General features: G+C 44.6%; 8 non-coding genes across 8 annotated transcripts; all 8 read right to left on the reverse strand.

Moving 5' to 3' along the window:
- Nucleotides 1-7,478: 7,478 nt before the first annotated feature.
- Nucleotides 7,479-7,669, reverse strand: LOC130351312 (U2 spliceosomal RNA). The gene has a single exon (XR_008888044.1). It is a non-coding gene; the product is annotated as a U2 spliceosomal RNA (small nuclear RNA).
- Nucleotides 7,670-9,774: 2,105 nt separating this feature from the next.
- Nucleotides 9,775-9,965, reverse strand: LOC130351355 (U2 spliceosomal RNA). The gene has a single exon (XR_008888083.1). It is a non-coding gene; the product is annotated as a U2 spliceosomal RNA (small nuclear RNA).
- A 2,093-nt stretch (nucleotides 9,966-12,058) lies between these two features.
- On the reverse strand, nucleotides 12,059-12,249 carry LOC130351313 (U2 spliceosomal RNA). The gene has a single exon (XR_008888045.1). It is a non-coding gene; the product is annotated as a U2 spliceosomal RNA (small nuclear RNA).
- Nucleotides 12,250-14,340: 2,091 nt separating this feature from the next.
- Nucleotides 14,341-14,531, reverse strand: LOC130351315 (U2 spliceosomal RNA). Its single transcript, XR_008888046.1, has one exon. It is a non-coding gene; the product is annotated as a U2 spliceosomal RNA (small nuclear RNA).
- Nucleotides 14,532-16,647: 2,116 nt separating this feature from the next.
- Nucleotides 16,648-16,838, reverse strand: LOC130351316 (U2 spliceosomal RNA). Its single transcript, XR_008888047.1, has one exon. It is a non-coding gene; the product is annotated as a U2 spliceosomal RNA (small nuclear RNA).
- Nucleotides 16,839-18,932: 2,094 nt separating this feature from the next.
- Nucleotides 18,933-19,123, reverse strand: LOC130351317 (U2 spliceosomal RNA). The gene has a single exon (XR_008888048.1). It is a non-coding gene; the product is annotated as a U2 spliceosomal RNA (small nuclear RNA).
- Nucleotides 19,124-21,213: 2,090 nt separating this feature from the next.
- LOC130351318 (U2 spliceosomal RNA) lies at nucleotides 21,214-21,404 on the reverse strand. The gene has a single exon (XR_008888049.1). It is a non-coding gene; the product is annotated as a U2 spliceosomal RNA (small nuclear RNA).
- Nucleotides 21,405-23,490: 2,086 nt separating this feature from the next.
- LOC130351319 (U2 spliceosomal RNA) lies at nucleotides 23,491-23,681 on the reverse strand. The gene has a single exon (XR_008888050.1). It is a non-coding gene; the product is annotated as a U2 spliceosomal RNA (small nuclear RNA).
- Nucleotides 23,682-24,327: the final 646 nt, after the last annotated feature.

The raw sequence follows: 24,327 nt of genomic DNA on the forward strand, positions 1-24,327 counted from the left end.
GTATCTGCCCGCAGAGCCGATTACGGTAGGTACCCTGCCAAAGCAGGAGTACCCGGGGTGTTTGCAGGGAGGTGCGGAACCTAATGGCCACACACACCTCCCCTAGACCGCCAGGAGGGACACCCAGAAGGGCTACCGCATCCTGACAAATCCTGTGAACACACAACACGCAAAAGGTGACACAGTGAGACAAAAAGGAAATAAATAAGTGAATGTGTGCAGATATACTGCCCGGACATCCGGCCGGATCTATAAAAATTTCTCTGATCCTAGCCAGAAGGCCGGGAATCAAGAGGTGAGTGCCACAAGGTGAAGAGATTATGGTGCCCGTGCTTCAACTCAGTGAGCCTATTCTCCCAGTGAGTTTCGGCACCTCGGGGTCACCACTCCCCGAGGCACAAAAGTACCTCGGCTCTAGACCCTCTCAGCCTCATGGCGAGACCCGGAGGGAACAGGTCACATCGGGGCAGCCGTCGAGCTGATTCCTCAGAACCAGCCCCGGAAAGCCCTGGTACACCTGCATCCTCCATGCAGCACCCATCCCCACCAGCATGAAAACTGATAAGAACAGATTTTTTTTTTTTTTTTTTTTACATTTTTATTGAAAAAACTCAAAAACTTAAATACATCACAAAAAATGTTTACAATACATCAAATACTGTTTTCCATAAATGTAAATTCCACATAGCTAATGCTTTTTTCTGCCCATATCTCTTTTTATCAATTAAATAGTACAAGTAAACTTCACTGTATATCATCTTCAAACATTCTTTTTCACAAATAAAATCTCTTTTGAAGACAAGGATATTACGAACTTTCCATAATACATTTTTTGTACAGTTGATAAAAATCCACAAAATTCTCTCTTTTTCTTTTGTAACTCCATCACTTTTGCCATATAAAACAACTTCATGATTTAAAACTTTTAGACCTGTTAGGAATTTCAATAAAGAACCAATTAGTCTAAAAACCTTTTGTGCAAAATAACAATTCCAGAAAAGGTGCAAAACAGTTTCATCTATATTGCAATTATCCCGGGGACAGACACATACAGCATTTAGACCTCTTCTATATTGGAAAAATCTTACCGGAAGACACTCATGGATAATCATCCATGCTAAATCCTTGTGCTCATTAAAAAGATATGGCTCGTTTACCTTTTTCCATATTTGTACACACCTATTATAAGAAAAATTAGAGACCATACATATTTCTTCTTGCAAATTTAACTGTACTTCTATCTTGCGAGCATCCCTCAAGGTTAACAAGTCAAAGTCTTTAAGGTTATACATACGTATAATTTTTTCTAAGATGGCATAATGTTTAGGCGGAGTTAAAAGTACAGGAGAAGATAATGATAAAAACACCCATTCTCTTTTTCTAAAAATATGTCCCGCAGAGTACTTTAAAAAACAGGACCATACACTTTTCATAAAAAGTCCCCTAAAACACCAACTAAAAAACCTTAAGTATAAAAATTTTCTAATACAGGGAACCTGTTTTCCTCCATTTTTTTGTGACTTATACATAGTATCTCTTTTTAATTTTTCTGCTTTAGAACTCCATAGAAACTCAAAGAGAATCCTCTGAAGTTGCCTAGACATAAGTTCATTAGGAGGATAAATCATATTTAAATAGAGCATAATGGGTATTAGCATAGCCTTAATCACCAAAATTTTACCTTCTAAGGATAATTTCCTAAGGGACCAAAAGTCTACCTTTTTCTTTACCTTTTCTTTTACCATTAGCCAACTTTCCTCACCATTGTTATTTTTATCAAAGATGACTCCAAGGATTTTTATTTTTTTCTGACTGTAATTTTAGGTTTGGTATTTGCACGTTTTCCCATTTACCTATATAAAAACAGTCACATTTAGATAAATTAAGTTTAAAAGCAGAAGCTTTACAAAAGAAATCAGTAACATCAACAACTCTTTGTAAAGAGAAGGCACTTTCACAAAAAACATTAATATCATCCATATAGCCACACACTTTAAGGGTGGCATTATTACCTCCAGGAACTGGCACTCCTTTTATTATTTTATCATTCCTTATTAAGTTTAACAGAGGTTCTATTGCACATATAAACAGTATAGGAGACAGAGGGCAGCCTTGCTTTACCCCTGATGATAAATTAATAAAATCTGTAAGGAAACCATTTATTAAAATCCTGCTAAAAGAACCTTTATATAAGAGAGCAATTTGCTGAATAAATATGTTAGGAAAACCCATGCGTTGTAAAACCATCCATAAAAAACAATGTGATACTCTATCGAACGCTTTATGAAAATCTAGAGATAGAATGGCTAGATTTTGATTCCGCTCTTGCTGATACCATATGACGTCCCTAATAGCATTTAAAGGTTCAGCTACACTCCTTCCTGGGACACCACATACCTGATCCACATGGATGACCTTGTACAAAAACGGCTTCATTCTGTTAACAAAAATTTTTGACATAATCTTATAATCAACATTAAGAAGCGTAATTGGTCTCCAATTTTCTAAGCTGTTCCTATCCCCCTTTTTGGGGATCAGAGACACTATACCACTCCTCCAAGATAAAGGTAGAACATCAGAATTAAAAGCCTCCTTAAAAATATTAAGCAAATCATCTTTAAAAATCTCCCAAAAGGTTTTATAAAACTCTACAGGAAGTCCATCAGAACCTGGTGTTTTACCTGTGGATAAACTTTTAGCAGCAATTTCTAATTCTTGGCATCTTACTTCTGTGCAAAGTGCATCTTGGTCCTCCTTACTTAAACCACAATCTAAAGTGCTTAGGAGAAAATTAGCAGCAGATATATCAATGGGTTTCTCATTAAACAGATCTTGATAAAAGGATTTAGCTTTGGATAACATTCCTACATTAGTAGTTTCATCCTCAATGTTAATCATTAACTTTTTTGTTTCCATTACCTTTTTAAAAAAGAATCTTGTACACTTTTCATCCTTCTCTTTACATTCAACTTTGGAGTTAAAAATTATTTCTTTCCCTTTGTTAGTTATAGCCTTCTGAATATCACTTTTAACACTTAAAATCAGATCGTCTACATATACACCCAGCTCTTTGAGTTGATAATAGGTTTGTAGTTTTGTGTTAAGATCTCTATACCATTTCAATTTCTCTTTTGTTTTTTTAACACCCATCTTAATAAAATACTCTTTAAATTTTACCTTGCAGAATTCCCACCATGCTAAAAGAGAATTAAAATTAGTCCTTGAGTTCTGCAATTTTTTAAAAAGATAGATAAAATTACATTTAATTTCTTCATCTTCAAGCAAAGAGACATTCAGACGCCAGACTCCTTTGGCTCTGCAAACCCCATCAAACTTACATGTAGCAGATAAAATCTTATGATCTGAAAAAAAGGTAGAAGTCAATTGCATATTCCCATAAAATGCAAATCCAGAAGCAAAAATATAATCAATCCTTGACATATAAAGGCTATTCCCCCAGGTATACCCAGGGTCATTAGGGAAAGAGGTTCTCCACAAATCTTTTAAATTAAAATCAACTATAAAATCCTTTAGTTGTTTTTCAGTCTTATCTTTCCTTTGTTCAGATCCTCCAGCCCGCTCCTCTCCTGCCATTATACAATTAAAATCACCAGCGATGATAAGCGGGGATGAACCCGGTAAATAAAACTGAATTTTCTCTAATAAATCAGATCTTTCATCCTTATCTGGAGAGGCATATACATTTAAAAGTCTCATATTCATGTCATTATAAATAATATGAACGAGCAGGGCTCTACCGGGTACAATGTCTGTGAAGGAGGTAACTTTATACTCACTGCTCTTGAACAGTATGCCAACACCAGTCACTTTCCTCTCATTATCCCCTGACCACACAGACGGGCCAAGAGTCCATTCAGATCTCAAAGATGAATAATTGATATCATAATCAATGGCACATTCCTGTAAAAATAAAATGTCTGTAGGCAAAGAAGACAAGAAAGAAAATAAAGCAGCCCTCCTCTCTGGGCTCTTCAAACTCCTCACATTGAAGGAGGAGATATTAACACTTGGTAGCTCCTGGGTCATTCATTATCCTCAGACAAAGAACCCCAATCTGTAGGTGGTGACACAAATTCCTCAATATTAACAGGGTCGGATGCTGTTATAACCTTTTGGCAGACAATCTCCACGTTCCCCTCGTCCGCACTAACTCGACCACTCCTTTTGATGTTAAGGCCCTTTTCCTCTTTCCGGTCTCTGCTTTTCCTCTTTCGCCGTTCTTCTACATCCATCTCCTCTGTATCCCTTCTGGGCGGTCCAGGACCCTCAACTTCCATGAGAGGAGAACCCCTCACTTCTGTCTCAGGTCCCACGACCTTCCCCGGGGACACAATGCTTTTGGAGACATGAGCCACAGCAGGTATCACAGGAATTCCGGTAGCAGAAGACTCAGGCATCACTTTCAGGGTGTGGGTCTTAGGCACAGGCACAGCATCCATGGAGCTCTTCCTCATCGAGGGACCAGCCGACGTAGCCACAATATTGGCCCAGGAGCGTTGAGGACAATCCTTAAAAGCGTGTCCTTTCTGCTTACACACATTACACAGAATCTCATTTTGACAGTCAAAAGTGGTGTGGCCTTTTTGGCCACATCTTTTGCAAATAACCACTTCCTCTTTGCAAGATTCTTGTGTATGACCATATTCATGGCATTTCCTGCAATAATACGGCATCCCAGGGTAGAATAAATAGCCACGTTTACGCCCAATTAAAAAATTTGCAGGTGGGCGACACAGACCTCCAATTCCTCTCACATCTTCTCTGAACTTAACAGCAAACTTATGCTTTCCAGTCCAAAAGTCCATTGCATTCATTATTTTATGAGAGTATTTGACTTCCGCACAATATTGGTTTAAAAATAAGACAATGTCTCTTATATCAACGTATGGATCGTGCATAGTAACCACCAGTGGAACATCGCCATTAGAATATAGAGCAATGAAAACAAGTCCTTTCATATCCTCCTCATTGGCAAGCTCCCGAACTTTCTCAAACATATGGTCACATGCAGATGCGGAAGTCAAGGTAAGAATGAAAAGTCCTTTACCTGGGTCTTTTAGGCAAAACACATCTTCTCTCTGAATGTGCAATAAATCCAGCATAATTCTCTTGACAAAAAATTCCAAAGTCATCTTCTCCTTTTTCTCCTCATCCACTTCAATACGGAAGGTGTTCTTAATCCGAGTTTCAGTATGCGCAGCAAACCTAAGGGTCGCCATGGGGGATCGCCTTCCCGTTCTTTGTAAGTCCTCCTCCTATAGCAGCATGAGGCTTAAGACGGCTAAAAAACCGTCGATGCCTCAAGGCCGAAGGTTCGACGAACTCAGAGCCCCTTGACAAGATACAAGATCTTAGCCAAAAGGCCGAGAAGCGATAACCGTGAAAGGGGCGGGCCCAACAAGGTCCCCTTCATGGGCACTATCACTGCTTGCTGTCAGGGAGGCTGCCAGACAATTTTCCATGCACACTCTGGGCTGGGGGGCAGTCAACCACCAGTACACACAGCAGAACCTAAACCCATACCATTATTGCTAAGCAGCAAGACAGGGGCCCATTGCACTCCCACGGGGCCTTTTTAAATGCAATCCATAACCCGGATTTGCCAGGAACCCTTCTTACTCCTCCTACTTGCATGTGACACTGGGCTTAGGATCTGCATAGGAAACACACACACAAGCACACACCTACCTTTGTTGCCTGCAGATGCCTCCTTGGCTGTCCCCAAACGGTATCAAACCAACACCCACGGGAAGCTGTAAGCATAGAGGACATGCCTGCACCCCATTGGACTTACCTGTGTGGGTTAAATCCGGGTTATTTGACAACCTATGGCGGTGATGGTTCTGCTCAGGCAGAGCAGTGCTGATGCTCCTCATAAAGCTGTCGCTGCTGTGAAGGTTCTAGGTGACATCACAAATCCCTTTGGTTACATACACAACAAAGCTGGGTTGTTGTTGTTTACACTCTGCAAGGCCTGTGGAAGTGAGTGACATCATAGCACTGTAGTTCTGAGGGTTCAAGATGGATGCAACAATCTCCTGTTGCTTCTATGAAGGCCGTAATAGACGACATCACCAAACAGCTCCATAGTCACATACACAGCAAAGGAGAGATGTTGTTTACACCTAGTGATGTCAGTGGTATTGAGTGACATCACAGCACAGTGCTAAGGCTCCTGGGCCTGGACACAGCAGCGGCTGCAATATCTCAACGGAGAATACGTTTATATCTATGTGTGTGTGTGCGCATATATATATATATATATATATATATATATTTCTCCGCCGAAATCACTTTTAAACCCATTTCCACCTTTTTTTCCCTTCTCTTGCTCTTACTTTTTTTTCACGTTTTTTTACGTTTTTCTCCTTTTCGCCTCTTTTCTGGGCGTATTATTCTTCTTTTTCTTCTTTTTTTTCGTCTAATGCATACCCCATCAGTGCAGCAATGCTTATTCAATACCGCCAGCAGATGGAGACACTGGGGGATAATTTTCTAAGGATTTATACTGATTTTTCCTGTCTGAATTTGTCGCACAGAAAGTTGCAGGCCAAATATGTGTGACATTTCTGCGACTTTAGCTTCTAGAGCATTTTTACAACATTATACATAGGTGCTGAATACATAAAAAGCGACTGTTCAGCGACAGACAAGTCGCATCGGCTGAAAGTAGGCCAGAATGTCAGTCCATGTTGGAGCAGGTTTAGATACAGTCTAAAGCATAGATCTCAAAGTCTGTGCACAGAATTTAGCAAGGGCCTCGCACCTTCTGATGCATCAGGTAGGTGCACAATAGCATAGCCTAACCCTCTGTACTTTGGTCTATATTGATGCGGGACATAGACAGCCAGCTGATGACCAATCCATTAGTGCAATGGATGGCTGGAAGCATTTGTCTTTGCCTTTGCAATACCACAGAAGCAATGCATGGTCAATGTACAGCAATGACACACCTGTGTGAACAGCCAGGAGACCCCCCCCCCCCCCCCCCCCCATGTTATGTTACATAGTTACATAGTTAGTACGGTCGAAAAAAGACATATGTCCATCACGTTCAACCAGGGAATTAAGGGGTAGGGGTGTGGCGCGATATTGGGGAAGGGATGAGATTTTATATTTCTTCATAAGCATTAATCTTATTTTGTCAATTAGGAACATTCAGCACCCACCCGCTATCAAGGCAGCTGCCTATCATGTCATGCCCTACCTGCACAGGTGTGCTGGCTACTCAAATGATCCAATTAAGGAGGCCATTTAGTCAGCAGCAGCAGAAGTCCTGTGCCTGGACGCTCCAACAGGGGCCAGACACAAGCAGAAGCAGAAGCAGCAGAAGCAGCAGCAGCACCACCTTTTGTTTTTTGGCTGCAGCAGCAGCAAGGCCCACAGGGCTGGCTAGCTGGCTAGCCAGCAAGCAGGTAGCAATGAAAGTAGGAATCTTTCTTTTTAACCCTGTAAGGGGGTGGTGCACTGTACCCGAAGATACTGCCATATCGGGTCAATGCATAGGGCGACGGAAGCAAGCTTCGAAATCGGCCCCCGTTCTCAAAAATCCATTTAATATATGGTCCCCAGATAGGGGACGTATCAGATATTAAACTGATAAGAACAGATACTACACTTGATCTTAGCCAAAAGGCCGAGAAGCGATAACCGTGAAAGGGGCGGGCCCAACAAGGTCCCCTTCATGGGCACTATCACTGCTTGCTGTCAGGGAGGCTGCCAGACAATTTTCCATGCACACTCTGGGCTGGGGGGCAGTCAACCACCAGTACACACAGCAGAACCTAAACCCATACCATTATTGCTAAGCAGCAAGACAGGGGCCCATTGCACTCCCACGGGGCCTTTTTAAATGCAATCCATAACCCGGATTTGCCAGGAACCCTTCTTACTCCTCCTACTTGCATGTGACACTGGGCTTAGGATCTGCATAGGAAACACACACACAAGCACACACCTACCTTTGTTGCCTGCAGATGCCTCCTTGGCTGTCCCCAAACGGTATCAAACCAACACCCACGGGAAGCTGTAAGCATAGAGGACATGCCTGCACCCCATTGGACTTACCTGTGTGGGTTAAATCCGGGTTATTTGACAACCTATGGCGGTGATGGTTCTGCTCAGGCAGAGCAGTGCTGATGCTCCTCATAAAGCTGTCGCTGCTGTGAAGGTTCTAGGTGACATCACAAATCCCTTTGGTTACATACACAACAAAGCTGGGTTGTTGTTGTTTACACTCTGCAAGGCCTGTGGAAGTGAGTGACATCATAGCACTGTAGTTCTGAGGGTTCAAGATGGATGCAACAATCTCCTGTTGCTTCTATGAAGGCCGTAATAGACGACATCACCAAACAGCTCCATAGTCACATACACAGCAAAGGAGAGATGTTGTTTACACCTAGTGATGTCAGTGGTATTGAGTGACATCACAGCACAGTGCTAAGGCTCCTGGGCCTGGACACAGCAGCGGCTGCAATATCTCAACGGAGAATACGTTTATATCTATGTGTGTGTGTGCGCATATATATATATATATATATATATATATATATATATATATATATATATATATATTTCTCCGCCGAAATCACTTTTAAACCCATTTCCACCTTTTTTTCCCTTCTCTTCCTCTTACTTTTTTTTCACGTTTTTTTACGTTTTTCTCCTTTTCGCCTCTTTTCTGGGCGTATTATTCTTCTTTTTCTTCTTTTTTTTCGTCTAATGCATACCCCATCAGTGCAGCAATGCTTATTCAATACCGCCAGCAGATGGAGACACTGGGGGATAATTTTCTAAGGATTTATACTGATTTTTCCTGTCTGAATTTGTCGCACAGAAAGTTGCAGGCCAAATATGTGTGACATTTCTGCGACTTTAGCTTCTAGAGCATTTTTACAACATTATACATAGGTGCTGAATACATAAAAAGCGACTGTTCAGCGACAGACAAGTCGCATCGGCTGAAAGTAGGCCAGAATGTCAGTCCATGTTGGAGCAGGTTTAGATACAGTCTAAAGCATAGATCTCAAAGTCTGTGCACAGAATTTAGCAAGGGCCTCGCACCTTCTGATGCATCAGGTAGGTGCACAATAGCATAGCCTAACCCTCTGTACTTTGGTCTATATTGATGCGGGACATAGACAGCCAGCTGATGACCAATCCATTAGTGCAATGGATGGCTGGAAGCATTTGTCTTTGCCTTTGCAATACCACAGAAGCAATGCATGGTCAATGTACAGCAATGACACACCTGTGTGAACAGCCAGGAGACCCCCCCCCCCCCCCCCCCCATGTTATGTTACATAGTTACATAGTTAGTACGGTCGAAAAAAGACATATGTCCATCACGTTCAACCAGGGAATTAAGGGGTAGGGGTGTGGCGCGATATTGGGGAAGGGATGAGATTTTATATTTCTTCATAAGCATTAATCTTATTTTGTCAATTAGGAACATTCAGCACCCACCCGCTATCAAGGCAGCTGCCTATCATGTCATGCCCTACCTGCACAGGTGTGCTGGCTACTCAAATGATCCAATTAAGGAGGCCATTTAGTCAGCAGCAGCAGAAGTCCTGTGCCTGGACGCTCCAACAGGGGCCAGACACAAGCAGAAGCAGAAGCAGCAGAAGCAGCAGCAGCACCACCTTTTGTTTTTTGGCTGCAGCAGCAGCAAGGCCCACAGGGCTGGCTAGCTGGCTAGCCAGCAAGCAGGTAGCAATGAAAGTAGGAATCTTTCTTTTTAACCCTGTAAGGGGGTGGTGCACTGTACCCGAAGATACTGCCATATCGGGTCAATGCATAGGGCGACGGAAGCAAGCTTCGAAATCGGCCCCCGTTCTCAAAAATCCATTTAATATTGGTCCCCAGATAGGGGGACGTATCAGATATTAAACTGATAAGAACAGATACTACACTTGATCTTAGCCAAAAGGCCGAGAAGCGATAACCGTGAAAGGGGCGGGCCCAACAAGGTCCCCTTCATGGGCACTATCACTGCTTGCTGTCAGGGAGGCTGCCAGACAATTTTCCATGCACACTCTGGGCTGGGGGGCAGTCAACCACCAGTACACACAGCAGAACCTAAAACCCATACCATTATTGCTAAGCAGCAAGACAGGGGCCCATTGCACTCCCACGGGGCCTTTTTTAAATGCAATCCATAACCCGGATTTGCCAGGAACCCTTCTTACTCCTCCTACTTGCATGTGACACTGGGCTTAGGATCTGCATAGGAAACACACACACAAGCACACACCTACCTTTGTTGCCTGCAGATGCCTCCTTGGCTGTCCCCAAACGGTATCAAACCAACACCCACGGGAAGCTGTAAGCATAGAGGACATGCCTGCACCCCATTGGACTTACCTGTGTGGGTTAAATCCGGGTTATTTGACAACCTATGGCGGTGATGGTTCTGCTCAGGCAGAGCAGTGCTGATGCTCCTCATAAAGCTGACGCTGCTGTGAAGGTTCTAGGTGACATCACAAATCCCTTTGGTTACATACACAACAAAGCTGGGTTGTTGTTGTTTACACTCTGCAAGGCCTGTGGAAGTGAGTGACATCATAGCACTGTAGTTCTGAGGGTTCAAGATGGATGCAACAATCTCCTGTTGCTTCTATGAAGGCCGTAATAGACGACATCACCAAACAGCTCCATAGTCACATACACAGCAAAGGAGAGATGTTGTTTACACCTAGTGATGTCAGTGGTATTGAGTGACATCACAGCACAGTGCTAAGGCTCCTGGGCCTGGACACAGCAGCGGCTGCAATATCTCAACGGAGAATACGTTTATATCTATGTGTGTGTGTGCGCATATATATATATATATATATATATATATATATATAATATATATATATTTCTCCGCCGAAATCACTTTTAAACCCATTTCCACCTTTTTTTCCCTTCTCTTCCTCTTACTTTTTTTTCACGTTTTTTTACGTTTTTCTCCTTTTCGCCTCTTTTCTGGGCGTATTATTCTTCTTTTTCTTCTTTTTTTTCGTCTAATGCATACCCCATCAGTGCAGCAATGCTTATTCAATACCGCCAGCAGATGGAGACACTGGGGGATAATTTTCTAAGGATTTATACTGATTTTTCCTGTCTGAATTTGTCGCACAGAAAGTTGCAGGCCAAATATGTGTGACATTTCTGCGACTTTAGCTTCTAGAGCATTTTTACAACATTATACATAGGTGCTGAATACATAAAAAGCGACTGTTCAGCGACAGACAAGTCGCATCGGCTGAAAGTAGGCCAGAATGTCAGTCCATGTTGGAGCAGGTTTAGATACAGTCTAAAGCATAGATCTCAAAGTCTGTGCACAGAATTTAGCAAGGGCCTCGCACCTTCTGATGCATCAGGTAGGTGCACAATAGCATAGCCTAACCCTCTGTACTTTGGTCTATATTGATGCGGGACATAGACAGCCAGCTGATGACCAATCCATTAGTGCAATGGATGGCTGGAAGCATTTGTCTTTGCCTTTGCAATACCACAGAAGCAATGCATGGTCAATGTACAGCAATGACACACCTGTGTGAACAGCCAGGAGACCCCCCCCCCCCCATGTTATGTTACATAGTTACATAGTTAGTACGGTCGAAAAAAGACATATGTCCATCACGTTCAACCAGGGAATTAAGGGGTAGGGGTGTGGCGCGATATTGGGGAAGGGATGAGATTTTATATTTCTTCATAAGCATTAATCTTATTTTGTCAATTAGGAACATTCAGCACCCACCCGCTATCAAGGCAGCTGCCTATCATGTCATGCCCTACCTGCACAGGTGTGCTGGCTACTCAAATGATCCAATTAAGGAGGCCATTTAGTCAGCAGCAGCAGAAGTCCTGTGCCTGGACGCTCCAACAGGGGCCAGACACAAGCAGAAGCAGAAGCAGCAGAAGCAGCAGCAGCACCACCTTTTGTTTTTTGGCTGCAGCAGCAGCAAGGCCCACAGGGCTGGCTAGCTGGCTAGCCAGCAAGCAGGTAGCAATGAAAGTAGGAATCTTTCTTTTTAACCCTGTAAGGGGGTGGTGCACTGTACCCGAAGATACTGCCATATCGGGTCAATGCATAGGGCGACGGAAGCAAGCTTCGAAATCGGCCCCCGTTCTCAAAAATCCATTTAATATATGGTCCCCAGATAGGGGACGTATCAGATATTAAACTGATAAGAACAGATACTACACTTGATCTTAGCCAAAAGGCCGAGAAGCGATAACCGTGAAAGGGGCGGGCCCAACAAGGTCCCCTTCATGGGCACTATCACTGCTTGCTGTCAGGGAGGCTGCCAGACAATTTTCCATGCACACTCTGGGCTGGGGGGCAGTCAACCACCAGTACACACAGCAGAACCTAAACCCATACCATTATTGCTAAGCAGCAAGACAGGGGCCCATTGCACTCCCACGGGGCCTTTTTAAATGCAATCCATAACCCGGATTTGCCAGGAACCCTTCTTACTCCTCCTACTTGCATGTGACACTGGGCTTAGGATCTGCATAGGAAACACACACACAAGCACACACCTACCTTTGTTGCCTGCAGATGCCTCCTTGGCTGTCCCCAAACGGTATCAAACCAACACCCACGGGAAGCTGTAAGCATAGAGGACATGCCTGCACCCCATTGGACTTACCTGTGTGGGTTAAATCCGGGTTATTTGACAACCTATGGCGGTGATGGTTCTGCTCAGGCAGAGCAGTGCTGATGCTCCTCATAAAGCTGTCGCTGCTGTGAAGGTTCTAGGTGACATCACAAATCCCTTTGGTTACATACACAACAAAGCTGGGTTGTTGTTGTTTACACTCTGCAAGGCCTGTGGAAGTGAGTGACATCATAGCACTGTAGTTCTGAGGGTTCAAGATGGATGCAACAATCTCCTGTTGCTTCTATGAAGGCCGTAATAGACGACATCACCAAACAGCTCCATAGTCACATACACAGCAAAGGAGAGATGTTGTTTACACCTAGTGATGTCAGTGGTATTGAGTGACATCACAGCACAGTGCTAAGGCTCCTGGGCCTGGACACAGCAGCGGCTGCAATATCTCAACGGAGAATACGTTTATATCTATGTGTGTGTGTGCGCATATATATATATATAGATATATATATATATATATATATATATATATTTCTCCGCCGAAATCACTTTTAAACCCATTTCCACCTTTTTTTCCCTTCTCTTCCTCTTACTTTTTTTTCACGTTTTTTTACGTTTTTCTCCTTTTCGCCTCTTTTCTGGGCGTATTATTCTTCTTTTTCTTCTTTTTTTTCGTCTAATGCATACCCCATCAGTGCAGCAATGCTTATTCAATACCGCCAGCAGATGGAGACACTGGGGGATAATTTTCTAAGGATTTATACTGATTTTTCCTGTCTGAATTTGTCGCACAGAAAGTTGCAGGCCAAATATGTGTGACATTTCTGCGACTTTAGCTTCTAGAGCATTTTTACAACATTATACATAGGTGCTGAATACATAAAAAGCGACTGTTCAGCGACAGACAAGTCGCATCGGCTGAAAGTAGGCCAGAATGTCAGTCCATGTTGGAGCAGGTTTAGATACAGTCTAAAGCATAGATCTCAAAGTCTGTGCACAGAATTTAGCAAGGGCCTCGCACCTTCTGATGCATCAGGTAGGTGCACAATAGCATAGCCTAACCCTCTGTACTTTGGTCTATATTGATGCGGGACATAGACAGCCAGCTGATGACCAATCCATTAGTGCAATGGATGGCTGGAAGCATTTGTCTTTGCCTTTGCAATACCACAGAAGCAATGCATGGTCAATGTACAGCAATGACACACCTGTGTGAACAGCCAGGAGACCCCCCCCCCCCCCATGTTATGTTACATAGTTACATAGTTAGTACGGTCGAAAAAAGACATATGTCCATCACGTTCAACCAGGGAATTAAGGGGTAGGGGTGTGGCGCGATATTGGGGAAGGGATGAGATTTTATATTTCTTCATAAGCATTAATCTTATTTTGTCAATTAGGAACATTCAGCACCCACCCGCTATCAAGGCAGCTGCCTATCATGTCATGCCCTACCTGCACAGGTGTGCTGGCTACTCAAATGATCCAATTAAGGAGGCCATTTAGTCAGCAGCAGCAGAAGTCCTGTGCCTGGACGCTCCAACAGGGGCCAGACACAAGCAGAAGCAGAAGCAGCAGAAGCAGCAGCAGCACCACCTTTTGTTTTTTGGCTGCAGCAGCAGCAAGGCCCACAGGGCTGGCTAGCTGGCTAGCCAGCAAGCAGGTAGCAATGAAAGTAGGAATCTTTCTTTTTAACCCTGTAAGGGGGTGGTGCACTGTACCCGAAGATACTGCCATATCGGGTCAATGCATAGGGCGACGGAAGCAAGCTTCGAAATCGGCCCCCGTTCTCAAAAATCCATTTAATATATGGTCCCCAGATAGGGGACGTATCAGATATTAAACTGATAAGAACAGATACTACACTTGATCTTAGCCAAAAGGCCGAGAAGCGATAACCGTGAAAGGGGCGGGCCCAACAAGGTCCCCTTCATGGGCACTATCACTGCTTGCTGTCAGGGAGGCTGCCAGACAATTTTCCATGCACACTCTGGGCTGGGGGGCAGTCAACCACCAGTACACACAGCAGAACCTAAACCCATACCATTATTGCTAAGCAGCAAGACAGGGGCCCATTGCACTCCCACGGGGCCTTTTTAAATGCAATCCATAACCCGGATTTGCCAGGAACCCTTCTTACTCCTCCTACTTGCATGTGACACTGGGCTTAGGATCTGCATAGGAAACACACACACAAGCACACACCTACCTTTGTTGCCTGCAGATGCCTCCTTGGCTGTCCCCAAACGGTATCAAACCAACACCCACGGGAAGCTGTAAGCATAGAGGACATGCCTGCACCCCATTGGACTTACCTGTGTGGGTTAAATCCGGGTTATTTGACAACCTATGGCGGTGATGGTTCTGCTCAGGCAGAGCAGTGCTGATGCTCCTCATAAAGCTGTCGCTGCTGTGAAGGTTCTAGGTGACATCACAAATCCCTTTGGTTACATACACAACAAAGCTGGGTTGTTGTTGTTTACACTCTGCAAGGCCTGTGGAAGTGAGTGACATCATAGCACTGTAGTTCTGAGGGTTCAAGATGGATGCAACAATCTCCTGTTGCTTCTATGAAGGCCGTAATAGACGACATCACCAAACAGCTCCATAGTCACATACACAGCAAAGGAGAGATGTTGTTTACACCTAGTGATGTCAGTGGTATTGAGTGACATCACAGCACAGTGCTAAGGCTCCTGGGCCTGGACACAGCAGCGGCTGCAATATCTCAACGGAGAATACGTTTATATCTATGTGTGTGTGTGCGCATATATATATATATATATATATATATATATATATATATATATATATTTCTCCGCCGAAATCACTTTTAAACCCATTTCCACCTTTTTTTCCCTTCTCTTCCTCTTACTTTTTTTTCACGTTTTTTTACGTTTTTCTCCTTTTCGCCTCTTTTCTGGGCGTATTATTCTTCTTTTTCTTCTTTTTTTTCGTCTAATGCATACCCCATCAGTGCAGCAATGCTTATTCAATACCGCCAGCAGATGGAGACACTGGGGGATAATTTTCTAAGGATTTATACTGATTTTTCCTGTCTGAATTTGTCGCACAGAAAGTTGCAGGCCAAATATGTGTGACATTTCTGCGACTTTAGCTTCTAGAGCATTTTTACAACATTATACATAGGTGCTGCAACATTATACATAGGTGCTGAATACATAAAAAGCGACTGTTCAGCGACAGACAAGTCGCATCGGCTGAAAGTAGGCCAGAATGTCAGTCCATGTTGGAGCAGGTTTAGATACAGTCTAAAGCATAGATCTCAAAGTCTGTGCACAGAATTTAGCAAGGGCCTCGCACCTTCTGATGCATCAGGTAGGTGCACAATAGCATAGCCTAACCCTCTGTACTTTGGTCTATATTGATGCGGGACATAGACAGCCAGCTGATGACCAATCCATTAGTGCAATGGATGGCTGGAAGCATTTGTCTTTGCCTTTGCAATACCACAGAAGCAATGCATGGTCAATGTACAGCAATGACACACCTGTGTGAACAGCCAGGAGACCCCCCCCCCCCCCCCCCATGTTATGTTACATAGTTACATAGTTAGTACGGTCGAAAAAAGACATATGTCCATCACGTTCAACCAGGGAATTAAGGGGTAGGGGTGTGGCGCGATATTGGGGAAGGGATGAGATTTTATATTTCTTCATAAGCATTAATCTTATTTTGTCAATTAGGAACATTCAGCACCCACCCGCTATCAAGGCAGCTGCCTATCATGTCATGCCCTACCTGCACAGGTGTGCTGGCTACTCAAATGATCCAATTAAGGAGGCCATTTAGTCAGCAGCAGCAGAAGTCCTGTGCCTGGACGCTCCAACAGGGGCCAGACACAAGCAGAAGCAGAAGCAGCAGAAGCAGCAGCAGCACCACCTTTTGTTTTTTGGCTGCAGCAGCAGCAAGGCCCACAGGGCTGGCTAGCTGGCTAGCCAGCAAGCAGGTAGCAATGAAAGTAGGAATCTTTCTTTTTAACCCTGTAAGGGGGTGGTGCACTGTACCCGAAGATACTGCCATATCGGGTCAATGCATAGGGCGACGGAAGCAAGCTTCGAAATCGGCCCCCGTTCTCAAAAATCCATTTAATATATGGTCCCCAGATAGGGGACGTATCAGATATTAAACTGATAAGAACAGATACTACACTTGATCTTAGCCAAAAGGCCGAGAAGCGATAACCGTGAAAGGGGCGGGCCCAACAAGGTCCCCTTCATGGGCACTATCACTGCTTGCTGTCAGGGAGGCTGCCAGACAATTTTCCATGCACACTCTGGGCTGGGGGGCAGTCAACCACCAGTACACACAGCAGAACCTAAACCCATACCATTATTGCTAAGCAGCAAGACAGGGGCCCATTGCACTCCCACGGGGCCTTTTTAAATGCAATCCATAACCCGGATTTGCCAGGAACCCTTCTTACTCCTCCTACTTGCATGTGACACTGGGCTTAGGATCTGCATAGGAAACACACACACAAGCACACACCTACCTTTGTTGCCTGCAGATGCCTCCTTGGCTGTCCCCAAACGGTATCAAACCAACACCCACGGGAAGCTGTAAGCATAGAGGACATGCCTGCACCCCATTGGACTTACCTGTGTGGGTTAAATCCGGGTTATTTGACAACCTATGGCGGTGATGGTTCTGCTCAGGCAGAGCAGTGCTGATGCTCCTCATAAAGCTGTCGCTGCTGTGAAGGTTCTAGGTGACATCACAAATCCCTTTGGTTACATACACAACAAAGCTGGGTTGTTGTTGTTTACACTCTGCAAGGCCTGTGGAAGTGAGTGACATCATAGCACTGTAGTTCTGAGGGTTCAAGATGGATGCAACAATCTCCTGTTGCTTCTATGAAGGCCGTAATAGACGACATCACCAAACAGCTCCATAGTCACATACACAGCAAAGGAGAGATGTTGTTTACACCTAGTGATGTCAGTGGTATTGAGTGACATCACAGCACAGTGCTAAGGCTCCTGGGCCTGGACACAGCAGCGGCTGCAATATCTCAACGGAGAATACGTTTATATCTATGTGTGTGTAGTGCGCATATATATATATATATATATATATATATATATATATATATATATATATTTCTCCGCCGAAATCACTTTTAAACCCATTTCCACCTTTTTTTCCCTTCTCTTCCTCTTACTTTTTTTTCACGTTTTTTTACGTTTTTCTCCTTTTCGCCTCTTTTCTGGGCGTATTATTCTTCTTTTTCTTCTTTTTTTTCGTCTAATGCATACCCCATCAGTGCAGCAATGCTTATTCAATACCGCCAGCAGATGGAGACACTGGGGGATAATTTTCTAAGGATTTATACTGATTTTTCCTGTCTGAATTTGTCGCACAGAAAGTTGCAGGCCAAATATGTGTGACATTTCTGCGACTTTAGCTTCTAGAGCATTTTTACAACATTATACATAGGTGCTGAATACATAAAAAGCGACTGTTCAGCGACAGACAAGTCGCATCGGCTGAAAGTAGGCCAGAATGTCAGTCCATGTTGGAGCAGGTTTAGATACAGTCTAAAGCATAGATCTCAAAGTCTGTGCACAGAATTTAGCAAGGGCCTCGCACCTTCTGATGCATCAGGTAGGTGCACAATAGCATAGCCTAACCCTCTGTACTTTGGTCTATATTGATGCGGGACATAGACAGCCAGCTGATGACCAATCCATTAGTGCAATGGATGGCTGGAAGCATTTGTCTTTGCCTTTGCAATACCACAGAAGCAATGCATGGTCAATGTACAGCAATGACACACCTGTGTGAACAGCCAGGAGACCCCCCCCCCCCCCATGTTATGTTACATAGTTACATAGTTAGTACGGTCGAAAAAAGACATATGTCCATCACGTTCAACCAGGGAATTAAGGGGTAGGGGTGTGGCGCGATATTGGGGAAGGGATGAGATTTTATATTTCTTCATAAGCATTAATCTTATTTTGTCAATTAGGAACATTCAGCACCCACCCGCTATCAAGGCAGCTGCCTATCATGTCATGCCCTACCTGCACAGGTGTGCTGGCTACTCAAATGATCCAATTAAGGAGGCCATTTAGTCAGCAGCAGCAGAAGTCCTGTGCCTGGACGCTCCAACAGGGGCCAGACACAAGCAGAAGCAGAAGCAGCAGAAGCAGCAGCAGCACCACCTTTTGTTTTTTGGCTGCAGCAGCAGCAAGGCCCACAGGGCTGGCTAGCTGGCTAGCCAGCAAGCAGGTAGCAATGAAAGTAGGAATCTTTCTTTTTAACCCTGTAAGGGGGTGGTGCACTGTACCCGAAGATACTGCCATATCGGGTCAATGCATAGGGCGACGGAAGCAAGCTTCGAAATCGGCCCCCGTTCTCAAAAATCCATTTAATATATGGTCCCCAGATAGGGGACGTATCAGATATTAAACTGATAAGAACAGATACTACACTTGATCTTAGCCAAAAGGCCGAGAAGCGATAACCGTGAAAGGGGCGGGCCCAACAAGGTCCCCTTCATGGGCACTATCACTGCTTGCTGTCAGGGAGGCTGCCAGACAATTTTCCATGCACACTCTGGGCTGGGGGGCAGTCAACCACCAGTACACACAGCAGAACCTAAACCCATACCATTATTGCTAAGCAGCAAGACAGGGGCCCATTGCACTCCCACGGGGCCTTTTTAAATGCAATCCATAACCCGGATTTGCCAGGAACCCTTCTTACTCCTCCTACTTGCATGTGACACTGGGCTTAGGATCTGCATAGGAAACACACACACAAGCACACACCTACCTTTGTTGCCTGCAGATGCCTCCTTGGCTGTCCCCAAACGGTATCAAACCAACACCCACGGGAAGCTGTAAGCATAGAGGACATGCCTGCACCCCATTGGACTTACCTGTGTGGGTTAAATCCGGGTTATTTGACAACCTATGGCGGTGATGGTTCTGCTCAGGCAGAGCAGTGCTGATGCTCCTCATAAAGCTGTCGCTGCTGTGAAGGTTCTAGGTGACATCACAAATCCCTTTGGTTACATACACAACAAAGCTGGGTTGTTGTTGTTTACACTCTGCAAGGCCTGTGGAAGTGAGTGACATCATAGCACTGTAGTTCTGAGGGTTCAAGATGGATGCAACAATCTCCTGTTGCTTCTATGAAGGCCGTAATAGACGACATCACCAAACAGCTCCATAGTCACATACACAGCAAAGGAGAGATGTTGTTTACACCTAGTGATGTCAGTGGTATTGAGTGACATCACAGCACAGTGCTAAGGCTCCTGGGCCTGGACACAGCAGCGGCTGCAATATCTCAACGGAGAATACGTTTATATCTATGTGTGTGTGTGCGCATATATATATATATATATATATATATATATATATATATATATTTCTCCGCCGAAATCACTTTTAAACCCATTTCCACCTTTTTTTCCCTTCTCTTCCTCTTACTTTTTTTTCACGTTTTTTTACGTTTTTCTCCTTTTCGCCTCTTTTCTGGGCGTATTATTCTTCTTTTTCTTCTTTTTTTTCGTCTAATGCATACCCCATCAGTGCAGCAATGCTTATTCAATACCGCCAGCAGATGGAGACACTGGGGGATAATTTTCTAAGGATTTATACTGATTTTTCCTGTCTGAATTTGTCGCACAGAAAGTTGCAGGCCAAATATGTGTGACATTTCTGCGACTTTAGCTTCTAGAGCATTTTTACAACATTATACATAGGTGCTGAATACATAAAAAGCGACTGTTCAGCGACAGACAAGTCGCATCGGCTGAAAGTAGGCCAGAATGTCAGTCCATGTTGGAGCAGGTTTAGATACAGTCTAAAGCATAGATCTCAAAGTCTGTGCACAGAATTTAGCAAGGGCCTCGCACCTTCTGATGCATCAGGTAGGTGCACAATAGCATAGCCTAACCCTCTGTACTTTGGTCTATATTGATGCGGGACATAGACAGCCAGCTGATGACCAATCCATTAGTGCAATGGATGGCTGGAAGCATTTGTCTTTGCCTTTGCAATACCACAGAAGCAATGCATGGTCAATGTACAGCAATGACACACCTGTGTGAACAGCCAGGAGACCCCCCCCCCCCCCCCCATGTTATGTTACATAGTTACATAGTTAGTACGGTCGAAAAAAGACATATGTCCATCACGTTCAACCAGGGAATTAAGGGGTAGGGGTGTGGCGCGATATTGGGGAAGGGATGAGATTTTATATTTCTTCATAAGCATTAATCTTATTTTGTCAATTAGGAACATTCAGCACCCACCCGCTATCAAGGCAGCTGCCTATCATGTCATGCCCTACCTGCACAGGTGTGCTGGCTACTCAAATGATCCAATTAAGGAGGCCATTTAGTCAGCAGCAGCAGAAGTCCTGTGCCTGGACGCTCCAACAGGGGCCAGACACAAGCAGAAGCAGAAGCAGCAGAAGCAGCAGCAGCACCACCTTTTGTTTTTTGGCTGCAGCAGCAGCAAGGCCCACAGGGCTGGCTAGCTGGCTAGCCAGCAAGCAGGTAGCAATGAAAGTAGGAATCTTTCTTTTTAACCCTGTAAGGGGGTGGTGCACTGTACCCGAAGATACTGCCATATCGGGTCAATGCATAGGGCGACGGAAGCAAGCTTCGAAATCGGCCCCCGTTCTCAAAAATCCATTTAATATATGGTCCCCAGATAGGGGACGTATCAGATATTAAACTGATAAGAACAGATACTACACTTGATCTTAGCCAAAAGGCCGAGAAGCGATAACCGTGAAAGGGGCGGGCCCAACAAGGTCCCCTTCATGGGCACTATCACTGCTTGCTGTCAGGGAGGCTGCCAGACAATTTTCCATGCACACTCTGGGCTGGGGGGCAGTCAACCACCAGTACACACAGCAGAACCTAAACCCATACCATTATTGCTAAGCAGCAAGACAGGGGCCCATTGCACTCCCACGGGGCCTTTTTAAATGCAATCCATAACCCGGATTTGCCAGGAACCCTTCTTACTCCTCCTACTTGCATGTGACACTGGGCTTAGGATCTGCATAGGAAACACACACACAAGCACACACCTACCTTTGTTGCCTGCAGATGCCTCCTTGGCTGTCCCCAAACGGTATCAAACCAACACCCACGGGAAGCTGTAAGCATAGAGGACATGCCTGCACCCCATTGGACTTACCTGTGTGGGTTAAATCCGGGTTATTTGACAACCTATGGCGGTGATGGTTCTGCTCAGGCAGAGCAGTGCTGATGCTCCTCATAAAGCTGTCGCTGCTGTGAAGGTTCTAGGTGACATCACAAATCCCTTTGGTTACATACACAACAAAGCTGGGTTGTTGTTGTTTACACTCTGCAAGGCCTGTGGAAGTGAGTGACATCATAGCACTGTAGTTCTGAGGGTTCAAGATGGATGCAACAATCTCCTGTTGCTTCTATGAAGGCCGTAATAGACGACATCACCAAACAGCTCCATAGTCACATACACAGCAAAGGAGAGATGTTGTTTACACCTAGTGATGTCAGTGGTATTGAGTGACATCACAGCACAGTGCTAAGGCTCCTGGGCCTGGACACAGCAGCGGCTGCAATATCTCAACGGAGAATACGTTTATATCTATGTGTGTGTGTGCGCATATATATATATATATATATATATATATATATATATATATATATATTTCTCCGCCGAAATCACTTTTAAACCCATTTCCACCTTTTTTTCCCTTCTCTTCCTCTTACTTTTTTTTCACGTTTTTTTACGTTTTTCTCCTTTTCGCCTCTTTTCTGGGCGTATTATTCTTCTTTTTCTTCTTTTTTTTCGTCTAATGCATACCCCATCAGTGCAGCAATGCTTATTCAATACCGCCAGCAGATGGAGACACTGGGGGATAATTTTCTAAGGATTTATACTGATTTTTCCTGTCTGAATTTGTCGCACAGAAAGTTGCAGGCCAAATATGTGTGACATTTCTGCGACTTTAGCTTCTAGAGCATTTTTACAACATTATACATAGGTGCTGAATACATAAAAAGCGACTGTTCAGCGACAGACAAGTCGCATCGGCTGAAAGTAGGCCAGAATGTCAGTCCATGTTGGAGCAGGTTTAGATACAGTCTAAAGCATAGATCTCAAAGTCTGTGCACAGAATTTAGCAAGGGCCTCGCACCTTCTGATGCATCAGGTAGGTGCACAATAGCATAGCCTAACCCTCTGTACTTTGGTCTATATTGATGCGGACAGCCAGCTGATGACCAATCCATTAGTGCAATGGATGGCTGGAAGCATTTGTCTTTGCCTTTGCAATACCACAGAAGCAATGCATGGTCAATGTACAGCAATGACACACCTGTGTGAACAGCCAGGAGACCCCCCCCCCCCCCCCCCCCCCATGTTATGTTACATAGTTACATAGTTAGTACGGTCGAAAAAAGACATATGTCCATCACGTTCAACCAGGGAATTAAGGGGTAGGGGTGTGGCGCGATATTGGGGAAGGGATGAGATTTTATATTTCTTCATAAGCATTAATCTTATTTTGTCAATTAGGAACATTCAGCACCCACCCGCTATCAAGGCAGCTGCCTATCATGTCATGCCCTACCTGCACAGGTGTGCTGGCTACTCAAATGATCCAATTAAGGAGGCCATTTAGTCAGCAGCAGCAGAAGTCCTGTGCCTGGACGCTCCAACAGGGGCCAGACACAAGCAGAAGCAGCAGAAGCAGCAGCAGCACCACCTTTTGTTTTTTGGCTGCAGCAGCAGCAAGGCCCACAGGGCTGGCTAGCTGGCTAGCCAGCAAGCAGGTAGCAATGAAAGTAGGAATCTTTCTTTTTAACCCTGTAAGGGGGTGGTGCACTGTACCCGAAGATACTGCCATATCGGGTCAATGCATAGGGCGACGGAAGCAAGCTTCGAAATCGGCCCCCGTTCTCAAAAATCCATTTAATATATGGTCCCCAGATAGGGGACGTATCAGATATTAAACTGATAAGAACAGATACTACACTTGATCTTAGCCAAAAGGCCGAGAAGCGATAACCGTGAAAGGGGCGGGCCCAACAAGGTCCCCTTCATGGGCACTATCACTGCTTGCTGTCAGGGAGGCTGCCAGACAATTTTCCATGCACACTCTGGGCTGGGGGGCAGTCAACCACCAGTACACACAGCAGAACCTAAACCCATACCATTATTGCTAAGCAGCAAGACAGGGGCCCATTGCACTCCCACGGGGCCTTTTTAAATGCAATCCATAACCCGGATTTGCCAGGAACCCTTCTTACTCCTCCTACTTGCATGTGACACTGGGCTTAGGATCTGCATAGGAAACACACACACAAGCACACACCTACCTTTGTTGCCTGCAGATGCCTCCTTGGCTGTCCCCAAACGGTATCAAACCAACACCCACGGGAAGCTGTAAGCATAGAGGACATGCCTGCACCCCATTGGACTTACCTGTGTGGGTTAAATCCGGGTTATTTGACAACCTATGGCGGTGATGGTTCTGCTCAGGCAGAGCAGTGCTGATGCTCCTCATAAAGCTGTCGCTGCTGTGAAGGTTCTAGGTGACATCACAAATCCCTTTGGTTACATACACAACAAAGCTGGGTTGTTGTTGTTTACACTCTGCAAGGCCTGTGGAAGTGAGTGACATCATAGCACTGTAGTTCTGAGGGTTCAAG

The sequence above is a fragment of the Hyla sarda genome, unplaced genomic scaffold (assembly GCF_029499605.1).
Source record: "Hyla sarda isolate aHylSar1 unplaced genomic scaffold, aHylSar1.hap1 scaffold_969, whole genome shotgun sequence".
In the NCBI taxonomy this organism is placed as follows: Eukaryota; Metazoa; Chordata; class Amphibia; order Anura; family Hylidae; genus Hyla; species Hyla sarda.